We start from the raw sequence: 27,533 nt of genomic DNA on the forward strand, positions 1-27,533 counted from the left end.
ATGTTTTATGGGCAACACCATCCATTACTCTGAAATTCACTTGAAAATGTTTGTCACTAGGTAGCTAAAAACCTCTCATGCTTTGCAGGATGCCATGTTTTGATGACTTAATTAGCCTTCATATCTAGGAACAAGTGCATTTTAATTGATATGCAAATTTAATTGTTGTACAGATGCTACATTTGCAAAACCAATATCTTAAATAAGTATACGGTCAGTGTTCTATATGCTCCTATTTGAAGAATAGGAAACTGGATTCTTTTAAATGTAATCACATTCAATATATTTAAAATGCAGCTATTCTTTGTAAGGCTTCCTTATCATAAATGAGAAAATATTTTGTATAAAAAAGCATATTTTTATAAGTTTGATGGAAATTATTTAAATTGATACAATTCCTCAGACATTTCCTTTTAAAAAAGAGATTTATTTTAAATATTATCAATTAGATAATGGCTATAGTCACCAAAATTCTATAATTAGGGATAACAACACCACTCATAATAATAAGATTTGGTAATAGTACCTCACATTGCAGAATATTAAAATTTGCAATGTTCCATAAAACATGGACCTTGTAACATAAGTGACTGAGATAGGAAGCCTGTTCTATTAATTACCGATTTTTGTACCTGTAGAATAATCACAACCTTTCAGAACAGTTTCCTATCTTTAAAACGAGAATAAACATACCTATCTTATTGGGTGACTGAAAGCTTTATCTGAGTAAATATTGGTAAAAAAGATTATTTTTGCTGACAACAAATGCTTAATATATATTAATCTGTATTAAAACACACTTTAGCTATGAAGAAACTCTACAGGATTCCCAACCACCCAAAAAATTCACTTGAAAACGGAATGATTTTACACATGGATTTAATCATCCTAAGAAAGTAATGCCAATCAATTTATTCCTAAGTATTTTGAGAAAAAATGGTGATACATGCTTTGATGGAAGAATAGATAATACATGAGAATAATGAAGAAAAGCACTTGGGAAGAACGAGAATGAGAATTATGTCAATTTTCAAAAAGACAAATGTTTTCACTGTACTGAATAAGCACCTTTAAAGATTTGATGATGTTATTGTGTAGAAATGCAATTGATTTGTGAACATTCATTTTGTATCCGGCAGTGGTGCTAAATTCATTTATTTATTTTTGTGAAGCCTGTAAGGTTTTCTGCATGTAAGATTAGATCACCTGCAAACAGATAATTTTGCTTCTTGCTTTCTAATTTAGATATCTTTTATTTCCTTTTCTTGCTTAATTGTTTTGGCTAGGACTCACAGTACTAGGTTGAATATAAGCAAAAATGGGCATCCTTGCCTTGTTCTAGATCTTAGAGAAACATTTTTCATTTTAGAATTTAGTATGATGTTAGTTGGCTTTGCATATATGGCCTATATTGTCTTAAGGTAAGTTCCTTGTGTAACTAATATATAGACATTTTAACATAAAAAAGTGTTTAATTTTGTGACATTGTTTTTCTTGTAGCTGTTGACATGATAATTTGTGATTTTTTTTTATCCTGCATTCTCTTAATGTGGTATATCATATTGATTGATTTGTGTAAGTTGAATCACTCTTACATCCAATGAACAAATATCATTTGGTCATGGTGTATAATCTCTTAAACATGCTGTTGAATTCAATCTGTAAATATTTTGTTAAAGGTTTTGTAATCATGTTCATCAGCAATAGTTTTTATTGTTTTGTTTTGTATTTTTTTTTTTGTTCCTTTGCTGGCTTGTGTATCAGGATAACTCTGTCTCACAGAAAAACTTTAAAAGTGTTTCCTCTCTTATTTTTTTGGAAGATTTAAAGAAGAACTGAATTATCTGAAGAAAGAAATAAAATAAATACATAGATTTACAATTATTCCCAATAGAATAAACTACTCAGGAATAAAATTTATAAAGGGGGTAAAAAATTTATGCACTGAAAAAAGTAAACATTGATGAAAGAAATTAAAGCAGACACAAATAAATGGAAAGACACCCTGTGTTCACTGATAAGAATAATACACATTATTAAAATACCTCTTGAATTTACAATCACTTTATTTGATGATTTCACTTTGCTATTATCCTATTATTTGTCTGTTTATATTTGTAATGACACACATTTCCTTAAATTTTTATCCAGTCACTCAACATTTATTCCCATGTCCTACACCTCTTATCTCAACTCTGAAGTTAATCTAGAAAATTATTCAGGATTTCTTTCTTATAATACTCCTTGGCCTTGTCTCATTTTTTTACCTTAATCTAATGCTCTGTGACTTTATTCAATTGACTACTGGTTTATTTAATTGTTCATGAATAGATATCATATTAATTTAAATACCAGAATATCCAAAATTTACATCAAATCCACTTGAATATAATTTATTAATTGAAGAAATCATGCATGAGAGAATAGATGGGCAAATGAATCCCCCATAGACAACAGTGTACTATTGAAACTCTTTGCTATATATTTCTCTGACTTCTTCTGTTACTTCTAATTTTCTTTTTACTTCATCACCACATTTTTCACCTTAGCTGTGGATTTCTCTTTATCAATGTATAATTATTTTGTCCCTTATATTGCTAACTTCACCAGCTTAAGTTTTCCAATGTCAGCTCTGTGCTGGAGACTCCCAAAGTTTCTGCCAAGTCCTGGACTTTGTTGTTTTCCAGTTTCAAATTTCTAATTGTCTCCTAGGCAATCCCATCGGATATTCTCTTTTTAACTCAAATATCCCTTAGCTAAACTGGATTGATTGATTTATTACACTGCCTTTAACTTTTTGTATAGAACTGTGAACAACACTAAGGCTGACACCTGACAAAATAAATTAGCAACACTTTTTTGTTATATACCCTGAGGACAAAACTCAGTACCCACCTCCTGCCAGCATCTGGGTCCCTTTGTTCCTTCCTTTGTTCAAGGGCAAACCCACAGAGTGTCATCACATGCTCCTACCCCCAGGCTTCTCACAGCACTTCACCTCCATTCCTCTCTTGCTTTTCCTGATAGGATAACTTCCTGGTAATTTCTCTCCATGACATGTAGCAGCAGTTGTAAAGACTAGCCACACAATAGAATTACTTTGGGAGATTTGACAGATAATAATGCTTAGACTACACCCCATATATATATATATATATATATATATATATATTTTTTTTTAAGTAAGAAGTAAGATTTGAATATTTGAATTGTGATAAACTCCCTGGATAAATCTATTGTGTATCAGGATTTTCTAACCACTGAATTACAAGACAACATCCGAATTACTTTGTTTAATAACAAAGATCGTCTAGATGCTGCTTCTTGGGCTCTCCAAACTCACCTCCCTTTGTACTTGGCACTTTGGCAGTACAGCATTGCACCTGTCATTCTCTGAATATATTATATGGTATATTTTGTGGTATTGAGGTGTTTCTCATCTTCTCATATTTTTCTTTCTCACATTTTCAAATCTCAGCTCACACACTGTCTCTCCCAAGAAGCCTCCCTGGAACTGAGATCTCTCCACCTCTGCCTATATCCACACCTTCATTTGTAATAAATAAGAGGATACAGAGTGACATCTTATTTCCTGAATTTTAGGAAGTCAGATTCACACAGCTCTACCAATCTTGTAATTCCCTATGCTCACTGATAAAGGAGTTGGGCTGCTTACTTGAAGATATCGTGCAAAGTTTGTTAAGCCTGACCAGACCAAAAGCCCAGAGTAATCATTGTTATAACAGTATATTGATACAAACTTGCAAATATGTCCCATTATCTTCCCATTTATGGAGGTGGGGAGTGACAGAGAGGCGAGGCGATAGAAGAAAAACTAAACCAATTCTGCATTAAAAAAGACCAGGAGCATTGGGAGAGAGTAGAGTATCCCCTTTATGGAAAGATAAAAATTATTTAATAAGAAGTATCCTACTGGAATCAAGTTTTCCATATCAGCTGTGTCACCTGGGATTAAATTATTTAAGTTTTTATTGCTATATTTTGCAAAATCCCCTCCTCTGTTTCTTTTAGACTCTAAAACTTTCTGAAACACTCTATTTTATTCCTCACTATTAATTCACCCTTCCTCAAATTGTCTGACAACTACTCATGAGTGCCCACTATGTATTAGAGAGCAATAAATTTAAATTCATTAACTCTAGAAGATAGATAGAAACCTATACTCAGAGAAGTGAAGGGATATTTAATAATCACTGCTAAAAATAAAATAATTTGATTTTAATGTAAGTGTATCTTTACTATTTCTTCTAAGTGATAAAAATATTCTCAAGCTACCTAGAGTAAGAATGTCACTATCAGTGTTTAGTAAAGCCTTCTAACCATTAGGCATATGAAAGAGATGAAAAACACAAGAACAAAACAAAATAATAACTATGAAAGGCAAAAAAATCCACAAATAAACTTACCCAAAAGTAGGTCTAGAATAAGGAGACTGGCTATGCACTATGAAAAAACTAATAAAAAGTAAAAAGTTATCAATAAGGTAATACATATTTATTGAGCACTAGAAAGTATGTGTGTGTGTATATATATGTATATATACACACACTCACACATATACATATGTTTATTTATAAATGCATGAAACATATGTATATATGCATACACATATGCATGCACATATGTGAAACATTAGTACAGACACACTGTGACATATGTACACACACACACAAACACTCATACAGATATAAATTAGAACAATGCCTGGAAAATAATAAGAGCTATATAACAATTAGTCATTTTTATTATTATTGTTGTATAAAATGCACTCCCTAAGACCTGAGAAACTGATGAACTGATATGTTAAAGAAGGATCCTAATGACTTTTCAGTAGAAAAAGACTACAAGGGCACAGAATGGAAGAGAGAAATCCAATTAAGATAAAATTACAAGAGAAGAGTTTGGATATGACAGTAATTTAGCTATGTAGGTAGAGGTAAAGTTGGAAAGAAATTGTTGATTTTCTGATATATTTTAAAGAAAAAGGCAAAAAGACCTAACCATGAGCTATATACAGAGTATTAAAGAAAAGAGAAATGCTAAAGATAGTTACAAGGATAAGAGTGATTGAAGTACAGATGATTAGTCTTTCCAGGGTTCCATTTCAAGATGGTGATGTAGGAAAACTCTGAACTCACTCTCTCCACAGAATACTCCAAACTATACCTATTAATAGGGCAATTCCTCTGGAAGAAGAACTGAGGGCTGATTCAACAGCTATTGAACAATCAAAGACTAAAAGTATGGCTGGGTAACAGCAAGAGAGACGGAGACACAGTAACAAAGGGAAACTCCATCCTCAATACTACAAAGAGAGTGGGGAGGGATGGTACTGAGGTACTGGGAATGAATTTCTCTATCCTTGGGCATAGGAAAAAAAATTGGTCTAAAAGAACAATTAGTATATAAAGGAGACAACACTAGAACTTTGCCAAACACTAGAGGACCTGGGAGAAAGCTCTCTAGGTCAGAGGAACTGGAAAGTAACATGGTTTATGTCTCCACCCTATCTTGGGAGCCTGGACCAGAGCAGAGTTCAGACACCTTGGCAGACAAGTCTAGTAGACTCTGAAGTTGTGACTTCCATGAGCCCAGTGTCCATAAGCCCACCCCAACCTTATATGTACTGGTTACAGAAGAAAAACCACCGTACGGAGGGGCCAGGGGTCTGCAGGAATACTCTCTCTTCCTCCACCTCAAGGGCCTACATTAGAGCAGGATTTGACCACCATAAGGGACAGATTCAGACACCATAACTGGATGGTACTGTTCCCTTAAGGTCATTCTTGACTCCATAACTGGTTGGCTTGGTCATCACAGGAAGTTGGTAACCTCAGCAATCTGGGGGTTCTGAAACCCACACCAGTCCTGATCATGTTGGAACACAGGAGGAAAAAGCCACAGTTGAAAAAGGCCAAAGAACTGCAAGAACATTCCCTCCCCCTTGACTTTAAAAGTCTAGGCTGGGGTGCACCTGGGTGGCTCAGTCAGTTAAACATTTGCCTTCAACTCAGGTCATGATCCAGGGTCCTGGGGTCAAGCCCCACATCAGTCTCCCTGCTCAGTGGGGCATCTGCTTTTCCTTCTCCATCTGCCACTCTCCCTCCACTGGTACTCTGTCTCTCATTTTCTCTTTCTCAAATAAATAAATAAGTAAATCTTAAAAAAAAAATCTTGACTGCAGAAGCGTCCAGCTTACAGTGAACTTGTGACTCAGTGAACCCAGAGTCCCTAAACCCACACCAGTCACCCTGTGGTGCTGGGGCACAGAAAACAAGCTGCAGTTTTGTGGGTTTTTTTCTTCCTTTAATTGTTACTGTTTAATTTTATTTTTTTTGTTCACTTTTTAAAATTTGTCTTCTTTTTCTTTTTTTTTCTTTTTGGTTTTGTTCTATCTTGTTCTTTTTTGTTTGTTTTCTTTTTTGTTTTCTATTTTTTCTTTTCTTTTGTTATTATTATTTATTATTACTACTATTATTTATTCTCTTTGTAAAAATCCACGGTTTATAATAGTAACTAGCATAGACAGCCATAGTTACAGCAGCCAACAAGTCACCAAACATACAAAATTGGCATAGGTGTCACCATACACAAGATCACTTCCTCAACTTTAGGAGATGTAGCCATTGGCCTAATCCACAGAAACACAGAAAGTCAAGTAAAATGAGGAGACAGAAGGATATGTTCCAAAAGAAAGAACAAGAAAAAAATTCAGTGAAAAAAAAAATGAAACAGAGATAAGCAATATACATGATAAAGAATTTAAAGTAATGATCATGAAGATACTCACCAGGCTGGAGAAAACAATGGAAGAATTCAGTGAGACCTTCAATAGGACCTTCAAAGATTAAAAAGAACCAATCAGAGCTGAAGAATACAATAACTGAAATAAAACACACACATACATACACACACACACACACACACACACGGGAATCAACAGTAGATTAGAGGATAGAGAATGTAACAGTGATGTGGAAGACAGGGTAATGGAAAGCACAGGTTGAACAGCAAAAAGAGAAAATATTTTTTTAAAAAATGAGGACACATGAAGAGATATCTTGGATAACATCAAGCAAACAAACTTTCACATTATAATGGCCCTAGAGGAAGAAGAGGGAGAAAAAGATGTAGAAAACTTATTAAAGAAATAATAATTGAAAACTTCCCTAACCTAAGGAAGGAAATAGACATCCAAGTTCAAGAAGCACGGAGAATTCCAAACAAGATGAACCCAAGGAGATCCACACCACAGCACATAATAATTAAAATGTCAGAGGTCAGAGATCAAAAAGAGAATCCTAAAAGCAACAGGAAAGAAACAAAAAGTTACCTACAAAGGAAAACTTAAAACACTATCAACTGATTTTTCACAGAAACTCTGTAGTCCAGAGAGAGTGGCATGGTATATTCAAGGAAAAAAAAATCCTACAACCAAGAATACTTTACCCAGCAAGGTTATCATCCCGATTTGAATGAGAGTTAATTAGTTTCCCAAACAAAAAATAAAGGACCTTATTACCAATAACATTTTATATTAGACAAAATAGACTTCTAAAACAGACTCCCAACAAGAGACAAAGAAGGGTATTACATAATGATAAAGGGATCAATCCAAGAAGAGGATATAACAGTTATAAATATTTACACACTCAACACTACAGCACTTTAATATATAAAGCAAATATTAGTAGACATAAATAAAGATACTGATGATAGTAATGCAATAGTAGGACTTTAACACCTCACTTACATCGATGGATAGGTCATCAAAACAAAAAATCAATAAGAAAACAATGTCTTTGAATGACACTTTGGATCAGGTGGATGTAACAGATATATTTATGGAACACCCATCTCAAAACAATAGGACATACATTCTTTTCAAGTTCATATGGAATAGTCTCCAGAATAAGTAACATATTAGGCCATAAAATAATCCTCCATAAATTTAAGAAGACTAAAATCATACCATGCATATTTTCTGACCAAAACAGAATGAAACTAGAAACAAATCACACACACACACACACACACACAAACACACACACACACACACACACAACTGGAAAAAATGAAGCCTGCATCAATGAGATCATATTTTTGTTGGGCCTTCTACATCATTATTGAGGAAATGTTTTATAGAACATAAGCATGAAATGCAATTCATTTATTTCTCTTAAACAAATTTATTTTGTTCTAGCCTCCACAGTTGGTGACTGATGATAAATACAACTTCAGCTGCTTATAAAGTTTCCAATATATGTCTATGGGAATTTATAAGGAGCTAGAAAACTGGGAAGGGCCATAACCTTTGTCAACTCCAGTTATTATTATGCCATTACCAATACTCATTCTAGGACTCTGCATTGTCTCCTTGTAATAATCCACTTACATCTTTCAAGAACTGTAGGACAGGTCTCCTACAGAGATCCATTCTACACACCATAAACTTACATAACTTTTGAGAAGATGCTTCTGGGAATGTTCTGTATCTTCTGCCCCATGCAGAAGCTCTGCAAACCATCAAACATCTTAGTCTTTAGAAATATCAAACCACTTAAGGTGGCTCTATTTATTTGACATTTTCCTCAACAACAACAAAAGCCCACTGAGTGAAGAATGTTGTCCAGGTGGTTGAAAATTTCTGATTTCTTTATCCTAAAATACATAGGCCAATAAATGCCACCCTTATTTCTTCTGACATCAAGCAATGAAGTAAAACATAGAATTTATCTTAATTACTTCCTTAAAAAGGGAATAGAAAAATACCAACAGTGAAAAAACAAAAAACAAAACAAAACAAAATCCAAAATTCCTATTTCCACAAATTATCCTACGTGGAATTTAATTTTTGATAGCTATGGAAATTGAGAGAAGGTATGTATTCAAGGGAACATTGCTAGAGCATTGATTGCTAAAATACTAAGGAGGAAAAATAATTTTTATCTAGCAATTAATTCTGACTGGTTCTAAAAGTAAAAGCAACTCTACAACTCTGAGATCTTTGGTTTTTATCCACCTTTGCATGTAATATTAAACATAGTTCCAAGGCCCGTGATGGAATACAGGGTATATATTTTTTTCTTTTGTCAGTCATTTCCATTAGAGGTTTATTATATGTGGAAGAAGAATGACAGCATCATGGAAACAATTAAAAAAGCTGATGATAGTCATAGACAAATAGAATAGAAATCATAGAGACTGGTACTATTCACCTAGGACTTCTGGGTTGCTATATCTGATGAAAATAATTCTATCATAATTAAATCCAGAAAGATACTACAGATTCACAATAACAGCATTATGCAAACTACATTTCACACTTCAAATGTCCTAAAATTTCTAATATTAAAGGTGTTAAGATGTAATTTTCTCATTTTTTAAAACAATTCTCAAAACCTCAGCAATTTTTACATTTGATTTTTACCTACATATACCACATATCCTATGCTCCTTAGCTAGATGAGAAAATAATAAAATGTTACTTAATTTTTTAAATAAAGTAAATTAGAGTAGTATCAGATGACATAGTTAATTTGGGAAAAAAAAAATAAAGACAAAGCCCCAGTGCTTGTTTTTCCCCCTTTCTTTGTTCCAGGAACCACTTGACAGTTCTGCCAACATGTTAACCTTTATTCTCCTTCCCCAGAGTCTCTAGTAATAGAGCAAATGCGATGCTTCCTATCAAAGATGAACAATGTGTCTGTGGGCTAAGGGGTTTGAACTTCACCTTCACCTTGATTAGTCTTGACTGTTTGGGTCCACACATGAGTTCAGAAAACATGTACAATCTTAAGTCACTATTCTTTCTGAGAGCCAGTAAAATAAGGGGGGGTGGTTAATAGAACATTATATATGTGTATCTGTGTATGATGAGTCGAGAGCTCTTCAAAACTATTTTTAAAATCTCATGTAATCATTATAAAAACACTGCAAGTAGAAATTCCAGGAGATCTTTAGGAAAACTTTGTTATTGCAACTTAACAATAATCCTCATTTCACTTTTAAAAAATTTTCACCTTTAAAAAATTATAGTGATTTATTCTCCATTTGCCCCTTTGATCCATGTTCCATCTTTCTTGATCCTATAATATCCTTTAGCAGACTCTATGGAACACATTACTCGGGCTCCATTGTCATGTGACTTTCCCTTGGGGTTAGTCATTTGGAGGTGCCCTCAGGAGATCAAAAATAAGGAAAAGAGCATACCTACGATGTTTGTTTTTCCCACCTTTCTATCTCTGAAGTGGTTCTGACAGACGTTTGCCCCTCTGTGAGAACATATTCTGTGTGGGAGCTCCCCTTGTGTGATCCCTGAACTTATTCAGATTTCAATTCTACACTTAGAAACACACAACCTCGGGTTTAGATATGCTATTTCTAACATCAGAGTGCCTCAACATCCTTAGCTGATTTCAACCACCTAGCCCATATATCTATCAATAGTCCCTTATTATGAAAAGCTCTTTAAAAATTACAGGTCAGTAAACTTCTTATTTTTCTGGGAATTAGACTGACGATGTTATTACAAAGCTCTGACGTTTCACCCCAAAAGAAAATATATTCAAGTTACAACAAAGGAATAAATTTGAATTATTCTAAACAGAAGTCAACAAACAAAGAAAACATCTGTATATTTCTACTTCCTCTATCCAAAGAAATTATATGTGTTGACTATATTGATATTTCTATCAAAAAAAGAGGAAACTACTTTTCAATTGCCCAACTGAAAAAAGGAAAAAAAAATATAATCGGACATTATCACTGTCAACCATTTTGATAAGTGATTTCAAATTGTAGGTTGTAATCTTTAGTGAATCATTAAATCTAATCAGTCAGGACGAGCAATTTTTTAAATGGTACAATAGAGTAGACAAGTCAGGAATTTAATTAAAATAGAATATAAATAATTGCAATACTTTGAACATAGAAAGGATATTTCTCATGAATCTTGATTTATTAAAAACACATGCATGTTTATGAATTTGTCACAATATAAAATACAGTTTTCCCCATGAGTTGTACTGTATAACGTTAAAAATTTTATTGTAAAATAGAGATCTGATCCTTCCTTCTTTTGGAAGAATTTACAGGGCTGTTTCCACAGAAACTGGCTCTGAATGGACTACAATTTATCTATGCCTTCTAAGATTGAAGGAGCCATCATTCTTCAGGATTTTGACACAAAACAAAGAAAACAGCTGAGAGTTGGAAGAACATTTTGTGAAAGAGCTCATTTTTACTTAATATATCTTGTGCAGAATATAAATAAGGTTTTGTTTAACCAGAAAGTTCTGAATCTCTTGCTCATGGTTTAATGGGAAAATGTGCATGCATATATATTTGTACATATGTTTTTCATAAAGAGTACACAGGAGAACTTAAAACTGTCAAATAGAAAATTCCTCAGATCACATGCAAGGATTACCTTTAAAAAACAAGAAATATTATTCATGCTTGAGAGAGAGGGAATTTAGACTTAATTGGAAAAAGTAATTTACACCAAAACAAAGCCAACTTGAATTGGCTTTGGCCCTTTAAGCAAAGGTATAACCTAATGATTTGTAGGATAAGCCTAGTGACAAACTTCCTTGTCATGGTTAACTATGCAATCTTGTATGTGTTTTTTTTTAATTAATTAATGTATTTTTAATTTATTATTAGCATATAATATATTATTTGTTTCAGGGGTACAAGTCTGTGAATCATCAGTCTTATACAGTTCACAGCACATACCCTCCCCAATGACTACGTCAATTCCTTAGTTTTTCTTTGCTGGGTTTGGCCAGCAAACTCTGACACAGTGAATGAAGATTACCCCAGACACTTTAAAAGGAGAAAGAGGAGGCCTATGGACCAGATGCTCTAGTGGGAAAGCTCTCAAGTCAAGCTTTGTCTCTGCTTTTATTGGGGTTTTATCAATACACCAAACTCAAGTGCAAAACAAGAAGAAAAGTATAACTTTAATGACCAGGATGATAATATATGGGGCAGTAGGTGATAAGGGCAAACAGTGCTTGTAATATGCGTGCAAGAAAAGGAGTTCGTGAGGTACATGACCACAACAGGTGCCTGCTTTTCTTCCAAATTTAAAACATTTACTTCCTAGATGAGACCCTTGAGCCGCAGTAAGAATCTGGCCACTTTCAGCCAAGAGACTTCAAAGCAGGCCCAGGTTACCAGCACTCCTCCTTTGATTTTCAATTAATCTCATCCAGGGCGGCATATGAAAGTCAAATTTTGTCTCTCCAGACCCTGTGAATCCCCACATTCCTTCTTAAGGTTGAGAAAGTAAAATTACCACTAAAGATTGTTTAGAGAATTATGTAGGTTAAACAAGTGCTTAGTGGCTATCCTATCATAAGGACCTCATAAAGGCTAGCTTCTACTCTTTATAATTTCTCCATTTAATTTTACTCAGAATCCCCATTTCCTGGTTCTTTCCTCTAATATACCATAATGGTGGATAATGATTAAAATACCCATACCTTTATGTAGGACCATGTTAAGTTTTTATATAAACATGTATTATGTATATATTATCTTTTATTTCTTGCACATTTGAAAGATTAAAAAGATTGCTTTCTGATTTATCAGCAAGATTCCATATTCCATATAACATATAGATTAATATATATTACAGAGCCTGTAAATAATATGACACATAGCATACAGTGTATGTCTTTCTAATTTGAAAATCCTTGTGATGAGAGAAGTGTAATATCAAATTTGTACAGCAATATTAGGAAATATGGTATTTCCTATAACTAAAAATCCAAATAATTTTAAATTGTTCAATTACCTTTGACAGGAACCTTTAGGACGTTTAGGTCCTTTAGGACGGGAACCTGATGTATATTACCAGGCAGTAAGACGTGGTCCATATAGCACCGTATTAGGTATTAGAACTGATTTCAGTTCTTTTTCTTCTTTTAAGATTTCATTTATTTGAGAGAGTGAGGGAGAGAGAGCAAAAGAGAAAGAGTGAGCACAAGTGGGGGAGGGGCAGAAGGAGAAACAGAGTCTCAATCCCAGGACCAGAAAATCATGACCTGAGCCTAAATCAAACAATTAAAGGACTGAGCTGCCCAGGTGTTTCCTAATTTCAGTTCTAACATAGAAACTTAGAAATGTCTTTCTGGTAAGTTACATAACTATACTGGACTTTGATTTATTGTTCTGTAGAATGACATCTTAGAATCACATAGTATCTTTTCTGTAATTCTCTGATTTAGTATTATCATTATGAATATAATTTACTAGCACTATTCCGATGCATTAATTCTCTTAGGGACTATTCAGAAGAGTAGTGTGCTACTTCCCTCACAATAAAAATCCCGTCTTTAGTTTTCTCTGATTCTATGGAGTAAAATTTTTCTCTTTTCCTCAATGATATAAATGTACTCTACTGCTTTTCATTATTTCAGTGTCCTTGCATTTAATTTCATCAAACTAAAATATCTTTTACTTATTACTTATGTAACCTTAGGTAATTTACTTGAATCTCTTAAATCTTAGTTTACTTATTTGTTCAAAAGAGATATTAATAACAGTACTTATTTCACTGTGGGAGGAATACAATAATTTATTTATTCAGCAAGTCACAGACTGAGTTCTTGCTATAGACAAGTATCATTCTGTGTTCTCCTGGGCAGCAGTATGCATGTGAAAGGGTTTGGGACAGGTTGCTCCAAAATATGCTACCTTTGTCTGTGGAGTATTTTGAGCTGAAGGCAATTGAGATCATGCAGCCTCAAGGGAAATTTTGCCCCTCCCTTAATTACAAAGAAGAATCTAAATTGCGGGGTCTTCCCCAGAATAAGGGTTATTACCAAAGATAATTTTATTTGAATGATCCCTCTGCATGGCGAAGCGAACATCTACTTACCAAACAAATACTCTTATTCTTATTTTCCTGTAAATTGAGTTCCTTTCCTTTGAAGTCTTAGACCCCTTAAGCCCTTCTCCTTAGTTCCAAATGACATGTATATCTCATTTTGCCTATCTTTGGATTTTCTTGTCAGTATGTTTTCCCCATAAATAAGAAATTAAATTCGATATTCCCTGTTGGTCATCTCAGGTCAATTTGTTTCTTAGTCTAACTAGACAGACCTTGAAAGGGGCAGAAAATTCTTCCTCTCTGACACATGAAAGCCATAAGGATAGTAACTAAGATAAAACTAAGATAAAAATAAATAAATAAATAAATAAATAAAGTGGAGTGAATGTTTAGAAAGTGATGGACAGGGGCACTGTGGTGGCTCAATTAGGTATCTGACTCTTGGTTTCAGCTCAGGTCATGATCTCAGGGTCTGAGATGAAGCCTCGAGTGGGGCTCTGTGCTTAGTGGGGAGTCTGGTTGGGATTCCCTCTCTCTTTCTCCCTCTACCCCTCCCCCCACCTTCTCTCCTTCTCGAAAGAAAGAAAGAAAGAAAGAAAGAAAGAAAATAAATGATGGACAGAAAAGGTAGGAGTGTGATAGGAGCTATTTCAACTGCGTAGTTAACACCAACAGACAACAATACCCCCAAAATTTCAATTAATGGATATAGTTTAAATTTATATCCTGCTTATATCTTGGTCCAGTTTGGGTCAGACTGCCTCACAGACAGCTCTGTATTAAGTGAGACTGATATTCAGGAGCTGTTAATATTGAGGCATCATCTTGCAATTGTTTTTGCTGTTGGGGAAGGGAAGGAGGGAAGAATCATGGAAGTTTCTTCAGCCAGCTTGATATGTAGCACACATCAGTTCTATCCACATCATATTTGTCAGAACCCAGTCACATGACCCACTTAACTATGAAAGAGAGTGTGAAATGTAGCCTTAGCAAAGGAAGTAAACCCAGATTTGATGGACACTGAGAGAGAATTTAAGCTCCTCCTAGTGGAGCACACTGTATAGCCTTTTCAGCAGAGGAGGCATTCTGATAGAAACATCCTGCTGCCAGCTTTGCCAATTAAGGGGGCAGAATTTAGTACCCCAAAATGGCATAAGGATTATCTTTGGCATAAAGATTATCTTAACCTGGTTATTTTCAAGAAACTGTACACACAGAGAAAGCTCTGCAAACTAAGTATTAAGTTATCTTTTTGTAAGAGGCATTTAAGTTTATAAGGAAAATCTCCATTTGTAAGGGTGTCTCTCTCTAGTTACTGGAAAAGAAGGAGGAGTAAATCTAGGAATTTATCAGTGGAGAAGACGTGGACTTAAATATGCATAACAACCTTGCCCTCATTTACTGTGCTTTGCCCAGTAACCCCCCACAGTTGGTTGCCTAATGTCTTCTTTTGTCTTTAGCTAAACACATTCCTTAGGGTGTTACTTGGGCCATTTCAGGGAGTCAGCTTTTCTGAATATCTCCCTTATATATAGGAGGTATACATGTTATTAAACTTTTGTTTTGTTATGTTTTTTTCTCTTGCTCATCTGTCTTTTTACAGGGACTGGTCTCAGCCAAGAACCTAGAAGCATACAAGAAAAATAATTTTTCCTCCTCTATATACTCAAGGCACCAATTCTTACTATTTGATCCTCAAGCCATGTATTCTTTTTCCTGTATTCCAGAAAAAAAATATACAATTTTATTTATTTTAATTTTATTATTTTATTATTTATATTATTTACATTTATTATTTACACTATTTTATTTATTATTTTTATATTATATATGTGTACGAGTGTGTGTGTGTGTGTGTGTGTGTGTATATATATATATATACATATATATGTATATATATATATATAATTCTATTCCTCCTGTGGCCCATCACCTATTCTTTGATTTCCCTACTGTATTATATTTTAGTCATTTATGTATTTTTAAAAAATATTATATTTATTTATTTGACAGATAGAGATCACAAGTAGGCAGAGAGGCAGGCAGAGAGAGAGGAGGAAGCAGGCTTCCTGCCAAGCAGAGACCCCAATGTGGGGCTTGATCCCAGGGCCCTGGGATCATGACCTGAGCCAAAGGCAGAGGCTTTAACCCACCACCCAGGTGCCCACATTTATGTATTTTTGAAAGAATTTTTAAAATCAGTAAATTTTCATATTCAGCAATATCAGCAAATACCAACAAATAAAATAACTCATAGAGTTATATTTGAATTTCATTTTCAAAAAAGAAAAACAATTTTCCAGAAATTAAAGATGCATATATATTTGAGTGCATGCCACAGTTATACACACCCACATACAATGAGAGTTTAAGTGCACTTAAATTCAAGACTGTTTTTATCATTTTCTTCTCAATGGAATTACTCAACCAGAAAAGATCCATTGGTTTCCAAGGGAGAAATTTTGTAAGTAGAAGCCTATTGCTTAAAGTAATTCCTTATGGGACTACTACCATCTGGCAAAGAAATATGCACATCAAAGTAGAGAGAAATCAGCACCTCTTAAAAGTAATTTTCTCTAAAGGTTGGCCTCTTAGTATCCTGCCAACAGTAATCTTTAAACACCTTCCTACACAGTGAGATGATTCCAGATTAGTTGAGCCCTGGTTTGTGCTTCTGATTCTGTATAAAATAAATAACACCCAGGGGAACCAAAATACAAACAAAGATCCTTAATTTTATGGCAGACATATCACTGACTTATTTCTTTTCTTTCATTAATCAACAGTTTGCTTCTGAAAATAAAATATGGAGACCATTTTGGGATATTGAGACAACTCTAATTATTCACCCAGTGTTAAAAAAAAAAAGAAAAACTCATGCTGTGGCTCTCAGAGTATGTGTAATGTGAATTTACCTAGGTATAGAAGTGAAAATAACAGTGATAGGGAATGACAATACAAAGACAAGAATGATAACTATACTAGTTACTGTCATTTTGTATTTACTGGATGCCAGAAACCATGAAAAATGTTTCTCAATAGTTATTTACTTAAATGAGATGGCAATTCTAAGATGGTTCTCATAACTAACTTCATTTTACAGATATGAAAATTGAGATTCAAGACTAAATCATTTTTCTAAGAATGCCTAAGAAGTAGAGACTTTTGACACCACAATATTTGCTCTTCATCCTTTGACCAATCATCTTTTATTCAAATAGACCCATGATGCATTCAAACATCTTTCATCTTCAACCACTTCGTATTTTCTCTCTTAACTATACCTTCATTCTTTCCTTCATTTGACCGTATATGTTTTCATCAGGTCAACCTGCTTTAACTTCTATTGTTAATGGGTTTTCTTTGCTTAAAATTAAGTTTCATTTCTCCCTAGGGACTACCAAAAGAAATTCAATAACCTTTATGCATAGTGGCCAAGTCCCTCATAAACTTCCCTTCCTAAACTTAAAACTGAGACAAGACTGTATTTTGTAGAAAGAACAGGGTTTTTAATAAGATTCTCTTGAGTGTAACTCATACCTCTTATATACACTGCAAGTTGCTAAAGTTTTCTAAGTATTTCATCACCTTTGAACTTTGTATTAAGTTTTAATTTACTAGAATCGATTCTATTTAGAGCAAAAGTGACATCATATAAAAAATGTAAGACATGGAATATGTTTTTAAGATTTTATTTATTTGACAGAGAGAGACACAGTGAGAGGGAACATAAACAGGGGGAGTGGGAGAGGGAAAAGCAGGCTTCCCGTTGAGCAGGGAGCCCTATGTGGGGCTTGATCCCAGGACCCTGGGATCATGACCAGAGCTGAAGTCAGGCACTTAATGATGGAGACACCCAGGCATCCCAGACATACAATATTTTTAACAAAAATTTCTTTTGGATGCCTGGGTGGCTCAGTTGGTTAAGCAACTGCTTTTGGCTCAGGTCATGGAGTCCACATCAGGCTACCTGCTCAGTGGGGAGTCTGCTTCTCCCTCTACCCCTCTCCTGTTTAATTCTCTCTCACTCTCTCTCTTTAATTTTTGTTTCTTTCTAGGTATAGTTCCTATCCCAATTTCATCCTCCAGGTAAATTAGAGCACTTCTCATTTCCATTTCATATCTATACTTTGTCTTTCTTGCCTTAACGTTTTGTTTCATCTGTTACTGTTTCAGTAGACTTTCCCCTCCAAATTTCTTCTAGAAAAATAAATCTTTTTTAAGGACCAACTAAAAATCACCTCCTCCAAGGAGTCTCCCTGCTCTTTCCAAGAAGATCCCTCCATCACCCAAAACTTACAAATTCATGACTTCTAGTATATTCTTCTTTGTGAGTAGTTAGTGGTTACTTTCTATCTGTGTATATGAAAAAAATAGTCTTTTCTTGCCTACTACATTGGAAACTGGAGAGTAGGAGCTATGTCTGAAACATACACTAGAACCTTCTCATACCTATTATCATGATGACTTCTAACTAGAACCTCAATAGTCACTACGTGAAAGCAACCCATGTGTCACATCATTCATTTAACATTTTAGGCAGAACATGCATAGTTAAACTATGACTTCTCACCTAGTATAGAACTTTTATTAAGCTGTAAAAACAAAATCTCTTATCAGCTCTGAAACAATATCTGTAGTTTTGGGGGTTTTTTGTTTGTTTGTTTGTTTTTGTTTTGTTTTGTTTTGTTTTCCCAGCTGTTTGCCTAGACAGCTTAGTCAAAATGACTTTATAACTACCAGGAATTACTATGCGGTTTATTTGGGTTGTATTTTGTTTTGTGACTTTCTTAGTTTCTTAGTACACTCTCCCTCCAACCTTTAGGGCTTAAAAGAGCAGTGGAGGAAATGATAGCTAATGATGCAAATCTTAATGCATTACTACCAGTATTACCTATCAGAAATCAACAACTGTACAATTCACGGTGTTAACCATCTTAAGTTAAATGAAATTTCAATGAAATGATGCTTTGCTAATTTTAAGTTTTTAATTTTTTTTTTAAGAGAGAGAGAGAGACAGTGTACATGTGTGCATGAGAGAAAGCAGAGTGGGGAGGAACAGAGAGAGAAAGAGAGAGAGAGAGTCTTAAGCAGGCTCGATGCCCAGCATAGAGCCAGCTGTAGAGCTTGATCCGAGAACTCTGAGATCTAATGACCTAGATCATGACCTAAGCCCAAGTCAAGAGTCAAAGGCTTAACTAACTGACTGAACTAGCCAGGGGCCCCAAGTGTTAAGCATTTTAAAGTATTTATATAATTTTATAAAAAAAGATTTTATCCTACTTTCAGCACAATATGACTTCTATATCACAAAATTATGGCTTCTATACCTCCATGACTATGTCGAACTTTGGGTTAATGTATCATTTGAAAAAAAAAAAAAAAGATTTTATTACATACTGGAACTATGGCCTTACAAATGGAATATTATTTAACTTCCCCACATCTTAGTTTCTTCATCTTTAAAATGAAGAATAACTTTTATGTCTGAATGTGGGAGGTGCTTCCCCAGTGGCAGGAGCAATGGCTCTCAGTGGTGTAACAGAGCTGTTATGTGAAGATGTTGAAATGCAGAAAAAAAAAAAAAAATCCAAAACATGTGAGAGAATATTTGCTGGGAAATTATTTGGTTGGAACCTGACAATCCTGACAATCTTACCCAGTGAGGGGTTGCTGTCTGCCCATGGGAAGAAGCCAGTTTTCCATAACATTCCTAAGGGCAAATGCCTCAAGGTTTACTTGTATGAAAAACATCAGGAAAAGCTCTTCATTTTACTGACATGGGAGGAAAACCTACAAATCAAGACAACATATTGATCTTTATTTTTACAAACAGATTATGAAATAGCATCAAATCTAATATATTCTTAAGAATTAAGCCATTTCCTCTTACTTATCTTACACTGCCTTACAGTCCCAACCTGTTAATCAAATTACTTTGTAGATCTAGTTCTATACAGGAATTCATAGAAAACTATGCATTTTTAGTGGAGAAGTCTTTGTTTTCAGTTAACCAGACTTGGAATGAGATCATTCTGAAAGCTTCACCTTTGGTCACCTGTTTGAATTTAAAATGTATGACTGTAATTAAAGCTGAGTTAAAATTAAAAATAGATAAATAAATAAAATGAATAAAATTTATCCTCCTACCTTGTAGTTTGGATGTGAGAAATAAATATAATAAACATTAAAAATAGTGTAACAAATTATAAGCATTTTGTAACGATTTTTTTTAAGGTTTTATTTATTTATTTGAAAGGGAGAGAGATGGTGAGAGAGAGGTAGAGAGAGAGAGAGGTCATGAGCAGATGGGAGGGGTAGAAAGAAAAGCAGACTCCCCACTAAGCAGGGATCCTTATGCAGGGCTTGATTACAGCACCTTGAGACCGTGACCTGAGCCGAAGGCAGACATTTAACTGACTGAGCCACCCAGATGCCCATTTTGTGACTATTATTATAAATGAACACTTAAATTTTGAACTTGATGTAATCATTCACCATAAATTTTGAACTTGATGTAATCAGTTTCTTTCTGGCTATTTCTATTATCTCACCTCTTTTACATCTTATAAACTTGTTCTTCATCTACATCAGGACTCTGCTCATTGATACCCACTCATAACAAGTATTTTCAACCATCCCCATGTGGACACACGCTCCAGACTACTAGTTATACTACTTAAGCTCATTTTATTCCTAGAAATTTTTATATGTTATGGTAATGCTGTAAGAAATTCCCCAAATTCCAGTGGCTTCACACAATAAAATTTATATCTTGATTATCAAAATATATTTGTAAGAGATCAAGGATGAGAGGGACAGGATGAGGTTATCTATTTTAAATCATTTAGTGACTCAGGCTGATGGATTTAACCGCAACTTGTATATCATTGATTAACAGGCATAAAAAAGAAAGGATGAAGGTCCGCCTGTTTGTTATTTACTTAAGCCTGAAGTTATACATATCACTTCCTCTCACTTTTCGTTAGAGATACTCATATAGCTCCACCTAGAAGAAAGTGGCTATGAAAACTAATCTTGATAGCCACTTTCCAGAATCAGCTCAACAGCATGTAAGTGAATATGACATTTTGTTGTATAACTAGCTAACTCTGCTTCACATTCTCCCTCCTGGATAACTCGTTGGTTAACTTCTAACCAAGGTCCTCACACTATTCTCTCTTTATTTCTGCTCATAATCTATACAGAATAGCAGTTGATAGAGAATACTCAGATAAATATCTGGTATCTAAAGTCACCATATTTTCTGACACTGAGAAGACACTTTGATATCATCTCATGTTAACTTTTCAATGGACTTTGCAAAGCATCTCCTTCAAAGCTAGTTATAGCCATTCAAATTTTTATTTCTATATTTCTGAGTTAACTGAGCAAATTAAAAAAAAATAATAATAAGGCCTAATTGATCCACACTGATCTGGGTCCCCACATCAGTAGACATTTATTCAATTTCTAATGAAGCTTCTCTTAAGCTGTGTCATCTAAATAACAAGAAACTTCTAGGTTCTTCAGCTGACCTAATAATTACATTGACAAAAGAAAGATTAACAGGAGAAAAACAAACTTAATTTCTTATGAATGGGAGTCCTATAAAAATATGAGATCCGAGGGCAAGTCAGGTAGGTGAGGCTTGTATGCCATCCTGAGTTAAGGAATGGGATAGAGCTGGGACATCAAGAGGAAGGAGTAAGTCACAGGACAATAAGAAGAGCAGACATTGTTGAGGTGTCTGGGTCGCTTGTCAGTTAAGTATTTGCTTTTGGCTCAGATCATGATCTCAGAGTCCTGGGATCGAGCCCCACATTGGGCTCCATGCTTAGAGTCTGCCTCTACCTCTGCCTCTTGCCTCTGCTCATCCAATCTCTCTCAATAAATAAATAAATAAATAAATAAATAAATACAATCTTAAATAAAAAGGAAAAGAAGAAACAGCTCCAGATATTGGATAATTACATGCTTGCCTTGGCATACAGATAGGTTATTCAGCTAAAATTTTACTTCTGGTAATAGCTCTTTTTCTGGCCCAAACCTACTGTCTAAATTGTTTTAGATAGTTAAGGGAGAGGTTAAAGTTTTTCTTGAATCTGCTAGGTCTTGATTGCCTTCAGCTCACATTAATTGTGTGCCACAATGGCACATTTTAGGGTGGTGTATGCTGCTCCCTTTCACTGCAAATATATACATTTTCAAACACCATAAGACTTTATGAAAGCCACTGATTGAGAACAAATACAAAATGCACAACACTTTGACTCTCTTTTCTGGCTCTAAGACTAACTTAAGACAAAAAATATTTCATTTACTTTTTTAAGGCAGAACAATTTAAAATATACGAGACAATTAATGAAAATCAAAGACCTACTATTTAATGTAGTCCTAAGATACATCTTCATGCACTTTTCTTTGTGTTTTAGATGAGGGTCTTAAAAATTGTCTATTTGCCCTGAAACTTCTCCCCATAAAATTGAATATTCTCCTAATCACTTGTTTCCATGAAATAAAAATCATAATAGAATCATATAGAACTTGGTGTTCACTTTTTTAAATATTTCCCAAACCAAATTTTAAAATCCACTTTCAGAATGCATTTGTTATAAGATTAATTTTTTCTGGTTCTATGAAAGTTTTAAATTAGAATTTGGCTTTTTTTCATTTGGTTTTAAAATATATAGTCTCAGAATTAATTTCCCATGGTTTTAAAGTATTGATCTTCTCTTACTAAATCATTTTTCAGTTATTTTTTGGCTAATTTTTATGCAATTTAAACTTGTATTAGCTGAACTTAAACGAACATCCATATACGGAATTTCCTGTGAAAAAAATTCTCCATAATATATTTCTGTACTTAACACATTACTAAAAAATAGTTATGTTACTCACTATAGCATAAATTAAATTCTGTCTAAAATAAATGATTAAAAACTATTAAACTATGAGGGATGCCTGGGTAACTCAATCAGTTAAGCATCTGCCTTCAGCTTAGGTCATGATCATAGGGTCCTGGGATAGAGTCCCAGATCTGGATCCCTGCCCAGCAGGAAATCTGCTTCTCCCTCTCTTTCTGTCCCTCCCTCTGACTCTTGCCACACATGTCCTATTTCGCTAGCTTGCTGTCTTTCAAATAAATAAATAAAATCTTTTTAAAAACTATTAAATCTGAAATATACTGGCAAGATAGTATAATTTAGTGGAGGGGCCATTACACTTAGAATAAAAAAAAATATTTTCCATTTGGAGCCACAACATATATATTAATTTTGTAATTTTGATACATCATTTGGCTCCCTGGTTTTACTTGACTTGTGTCTGAAAAGCACATCATAAGAAAACCACTTCCCCTGGAAGAGAGAGGTTCTAATTATTTATATGTATGAATGTGAAGACAATATTTTGGAATGACAAACTATTATATATTTCCTAGTTATTGGAGTTCATGTTTTCTAGATTTAGTTCCTAATAAATTGTCATTTGTAGACCTTTCAACCTCTTTCTGTAAGTTACAGTAGAAATGTTAGCTTTAGGTGTATAAAATATTGTTAAAAGCTGAATAATATTAAAACATTTTCTTCTTCCTTATTCCCTTATGAATCCTCCTACTCAATTCTATGTACTCTCTAATATTACACACATGGCTCATTGTGGGCAATGAGATGTCCCCATCATTTGGACAAGATTTAGAGAAAATGTCTTGTCATCAAACACTCTAAATTCTTCACACATATGTTAGAGCAGCCATACAGTTGTTATACTAAACAATAAAAGAATGCAATTATTTTTGAAATTTAAAAAGATAGACTATGAACATTATGGCAATTATGAAATAGCAAACATCTTTTCACTCTCCATGCAATGCTATTTAAATCCTACTTAAGGCTCACCTAAGATTCATTTCATTCATAACATTTAAAATGTCATATATATTTTTGAGCAGTTAAAATATATCTATAATTCTAACTATGGAATTTTTGTTTTGTAGCTGCTTGACTACTCTCATTTGTTTTCTATGTAGTCTCAATATTCGCATAATCCTTGAGTCTTCACCTAATAAAACTCAATGCTTTTTGAGAGATAAATCTAAATTAAATGTAATAAAATGCATTCCATGAACTAATCTCTGGAAATAGCTATCATATCTGGTTCTGGGCTATAAAAAGATTCAGAAAAATAAAGTCACCATTATAACATAACTAATTAATTTCTCACTTCCACATCAATTTTAAATAGTAAGTATAAAATGTCTGATATGTTAAGAAATTATATTTTATTGGATTAACTTTATATAGATAGAAAATGCATGCAGGGCAATGGCTTAACATTTAAAATGTAATTTGAGTTTCTTTCCCTCATTAAAAAATCTAGAACTGGAATTATATAAGATATTATACTCTATTATGAGTAATCTTCATGTCTAATTTAAGAAAAGTTTTTAAAAGCTCTGTCTTATTTCATAAACTAAAGATGTGGTAGAAGCAAAGCAAAATGGAGAGAAAGAAAGAGTTAATTATCAGCTTGGAAATTTACCTTGCAAATACTAATGAAATTGAACAGCAAAAATCAATGAACACACATAGGGCCTGTCAATGATAATATGTGAGACAAACATCAGAGAGCAAATATTTAGATATATAATGTTCATAAATAACAAAAATACTACACAAAATAATTTAAGTAGAATTATAATAAATAAATTAAATAACCAAAATAAAGTAACAAAATTAATTAATGCTAAAATATCTTTTAATTAAGATATTGAAGTTTAAGCACAAAGAAAAAAATCTATAGTCATCCAAAAAGAAGGTTCAAATTAGCTAAAAGAGGGGCACCTGGTTGGCTCAGTGGGTTGAGCTTCTGCCTTGGCTCAGGTCATGATCTCGGGGTCCTCGGATCTGGCCCCACATCAGGCTCTCTGCTCAGCGGCGAACCTGCTTTTCCCTATCTCTCTGCCTGCCTCTCTGCCTACTTGTGATCTCTCTCTTTGTCAAATAAATAAATAAAATCTTTAAAAAAAAAAAAAGATTAGCTAAAAGAAAAAAAACAATAGTTTCCCTTGACCAATAGACCTCTCCTGTTGAACATTCAAGGTAAAAATCACCAAAGGATCACAGATTCTAAATGCAGATGGTAAAAAAAAACTGCAATCCAAGTTTTGGTTATGTTTCAATGACATTGTGCAAAAGCAACAGAAACATCTCAGATGTGCTTAGCTTGGCTAGCAAACACATAAGAACAAAACCCCAATTATGACTTCCTAAGGTCTAAAGGATCACAGTGAAATACAATTAAATATAATGTTGAGAAGTGAAACAACAGGTAAAAGTAGAGCAAGAAAATATACTAAAGGTAGAGAATAGAGAAATTTAGTGGTATCATTTAAAGTTGAGTGCAGAGAAAGCAGTGTTCATTAACATTACAAACACCTAATATATAAAAAAAAAGCGGATATTCAATGATGGAAGGAACGTGCATAAGTACGTGTTTTCCTTAGTGAAATAATGTAAAATACATAACAATTAGGGAAAATGGCAATATAAATTGGCATAAAATAGTAAAGAAAGAGATTTACATCTTGTTGCTAAGTTAATAAAATTGACAAGAAAATTTAAAGATACCAGAATATCATCTATCCATTTACTCACCAAAATCCGTATTTTCACTGGCAAAAATTTGTAAGAGGATATTAATTGTAACTTTTGGTTTGGGGTATCAATGGCAAGCTTAAATCTGAGAAATAGTTGCATTCTCCTACAATTTAATATGAAAACCATATACTTGGCCTAAATTACACAGGAAAAATTTTCCAGTGTTCATTTAAACTATGCTAAGCTACTATGAGACAAGTTTTGACACTCTTAACTCATTACTCACGTAGACAATTTTAATTAGGAAAGACTAGAGCCCTGACTTAGGGTTACTGAAGAAACTGGGAGGGCTGCAGAATAAAAATGTCTTTATAGGGCATTAGCAGATACCAGGGAGGTTGGATCCTTGGAAAAGACTGAGGCTGCTTCTTGCCTCCTTTAATTCCAGTGACTTTGACACTAAGAGAAGCACATAGGCTATTTGGCATAAGTCTTTTTGGCATTTAGGGATTGCTCTTAATTTACAAACAAATGATTAAAATCAAGATGCTGGGGGCACCTGGGTGGCTCAGTGGGTTAAGCCTCTGCCTTCGGCTCGGGTCATGATCTCAGGGTCCTGGGATCGAGTCCCACATCGGGCTCTCTGCTCCACAGGGGGCCTGCTTCCTCCTCTCTCTCTCTCTGCTTGCCTCTCTGCCAACTTGTGGTCTCTCTCTGTCAAATAAAAAAAAAAAAATCTTTAAAATCAAGATGCTGGATGGCAGAAAGGGAAAGGTAACTACCTTGAGAGCTGCCTACATGTTTCAAGTTTGGTCAAGAGAAGACATTTGCACACTTCTGTGAACTTGATTTAGTCACTGAAGAAGGGATCTGGATATGAGTTATTTCACAAGGATCCACCCTCAGAAGAAATGTATTTAGAGGAGTAGACCACTAGAATAGAGACAAGGAGGAGGAGGTCATAAGTTAAAAATGAGGAGGCATTGCTCACATCAGGGAACTATATTCGAAAGTGCCCAGAGAAGACATTTATGAGGAACTCAAAAAAGCACCCTATAAGAGAAAGCACTATCTTTGGTGCCCATGATCTGCTGGATTATATCTCATCTGGTTGTAAAAATCCTTTCTCATTACGCCTAACCCCAGAGGGCCACAAAGAACAGCTTGCAAGAGGGAAGGAAGGAAAGAGGGCAAAAGAAGCCAATCATACCTTCTGCATTCCACCACCTTCTAGCCTAAAGTAGCATCAACTTGGGTAAGAGATGAGAGTAAAGGATTTTGAGAGTAAGCTGGGTTTGTTTATTACCTGAGACTTACTGCATAAGCCCAAGATTTCATCCAGATGTTTAAAAGAAAAAAGGGGGGGGGGGGGCGAGTCAAAGAAGCAAGTTAAAAGGATAAGCTGTAACACTGAATTGAAGGGCCCATGGACAAAAGGATGAGACTGATACAAAGCAAAGGTAAAGCAAAACTTTATTTTGTGCCAAGCATCGAGAATCAAACCAACCGGTCGGGGCCACCTCTTACAGAGAGGGCGACCCCTCCCTGCCTTACAGACTAAATTTTATAGAGCAAAGGCCATGTGGTTGAGCCTGGCCACACACAAGTGGCCAATGAGATTGTAACACACAGAGAAAGCTGCACAGCCATGCTGCGCAGTCACACACAGGTGGCCAATTGAATTACACTTCACCCTATACTAGCTATTTGAACTAGCCTATCACCTTGGTCAGAATTGGCACCCAAAAGGCGCCCAAAAGGCGGGGCCCACATTCTTTGGTAGTCAGGGAGATAGTATGTGCGCTTTACTGATTGGATGTCTCCACCTGGCCTGACTTGTCCTTGCATCTGGGCTCTGTTATCTCCCCTTGACCTGACATGTCCTGGTATATGGGCTCTGTTATCAGGGACTGGTGGGCCATATTTTATTGGTTTCCCAGACTTGTTTCTAAGTAAGTTCCTCTGGAGGGGGCAGGGTCAATCTAAGTTTACTGCATAAACAACAAAATGGCTATTTAGCCGAGATGGAGTCGCTCTGGCTAAGTAGGCCCTTACAGAATAAATTTGCT

General features: G+C 34.6%; 1 long non-coding RNA gene across 1 annotated transcript; it reads right to left on the bottom strand.

Moving 5' to 3' along the window:
* Positions 1 to 367: 367 nt before the first annotated feature.
* LOC125084091 (uncharacterized) lies at positions 368 to 16,565 on the bottom strand. Its single transcript, XR_007122469.1, has 4 exons — positions 16,488 to 16,565; positions 6,812 to 6,859; positions 4,428 to 4,475; positions 368 to 1,844 (listed from the first exon to the last, which is right to left on the bottom strand). It is a non-coding gene; the product is annotated as an uncharacterized LOC125084091 (long non-coding RNA).
* Between the last annotated feature and the right edge of the window lie 10,968 nt (positions 16,566 to 27,533).

The sequence above is a fragment of the Lutra lutra genome, chromosome 13 (genome assembly GCF_902655055.1).
Source record: "Lutra lutra chromosome 13, mLutLut1.2, whole genome shotgun sequence".
Classification (NCBI taxonomy): Eukaryota; Metazoa; Chordata; class Mammalia; order Carnivora; family Mustelidae; genus Lutra; species Lutra lutra.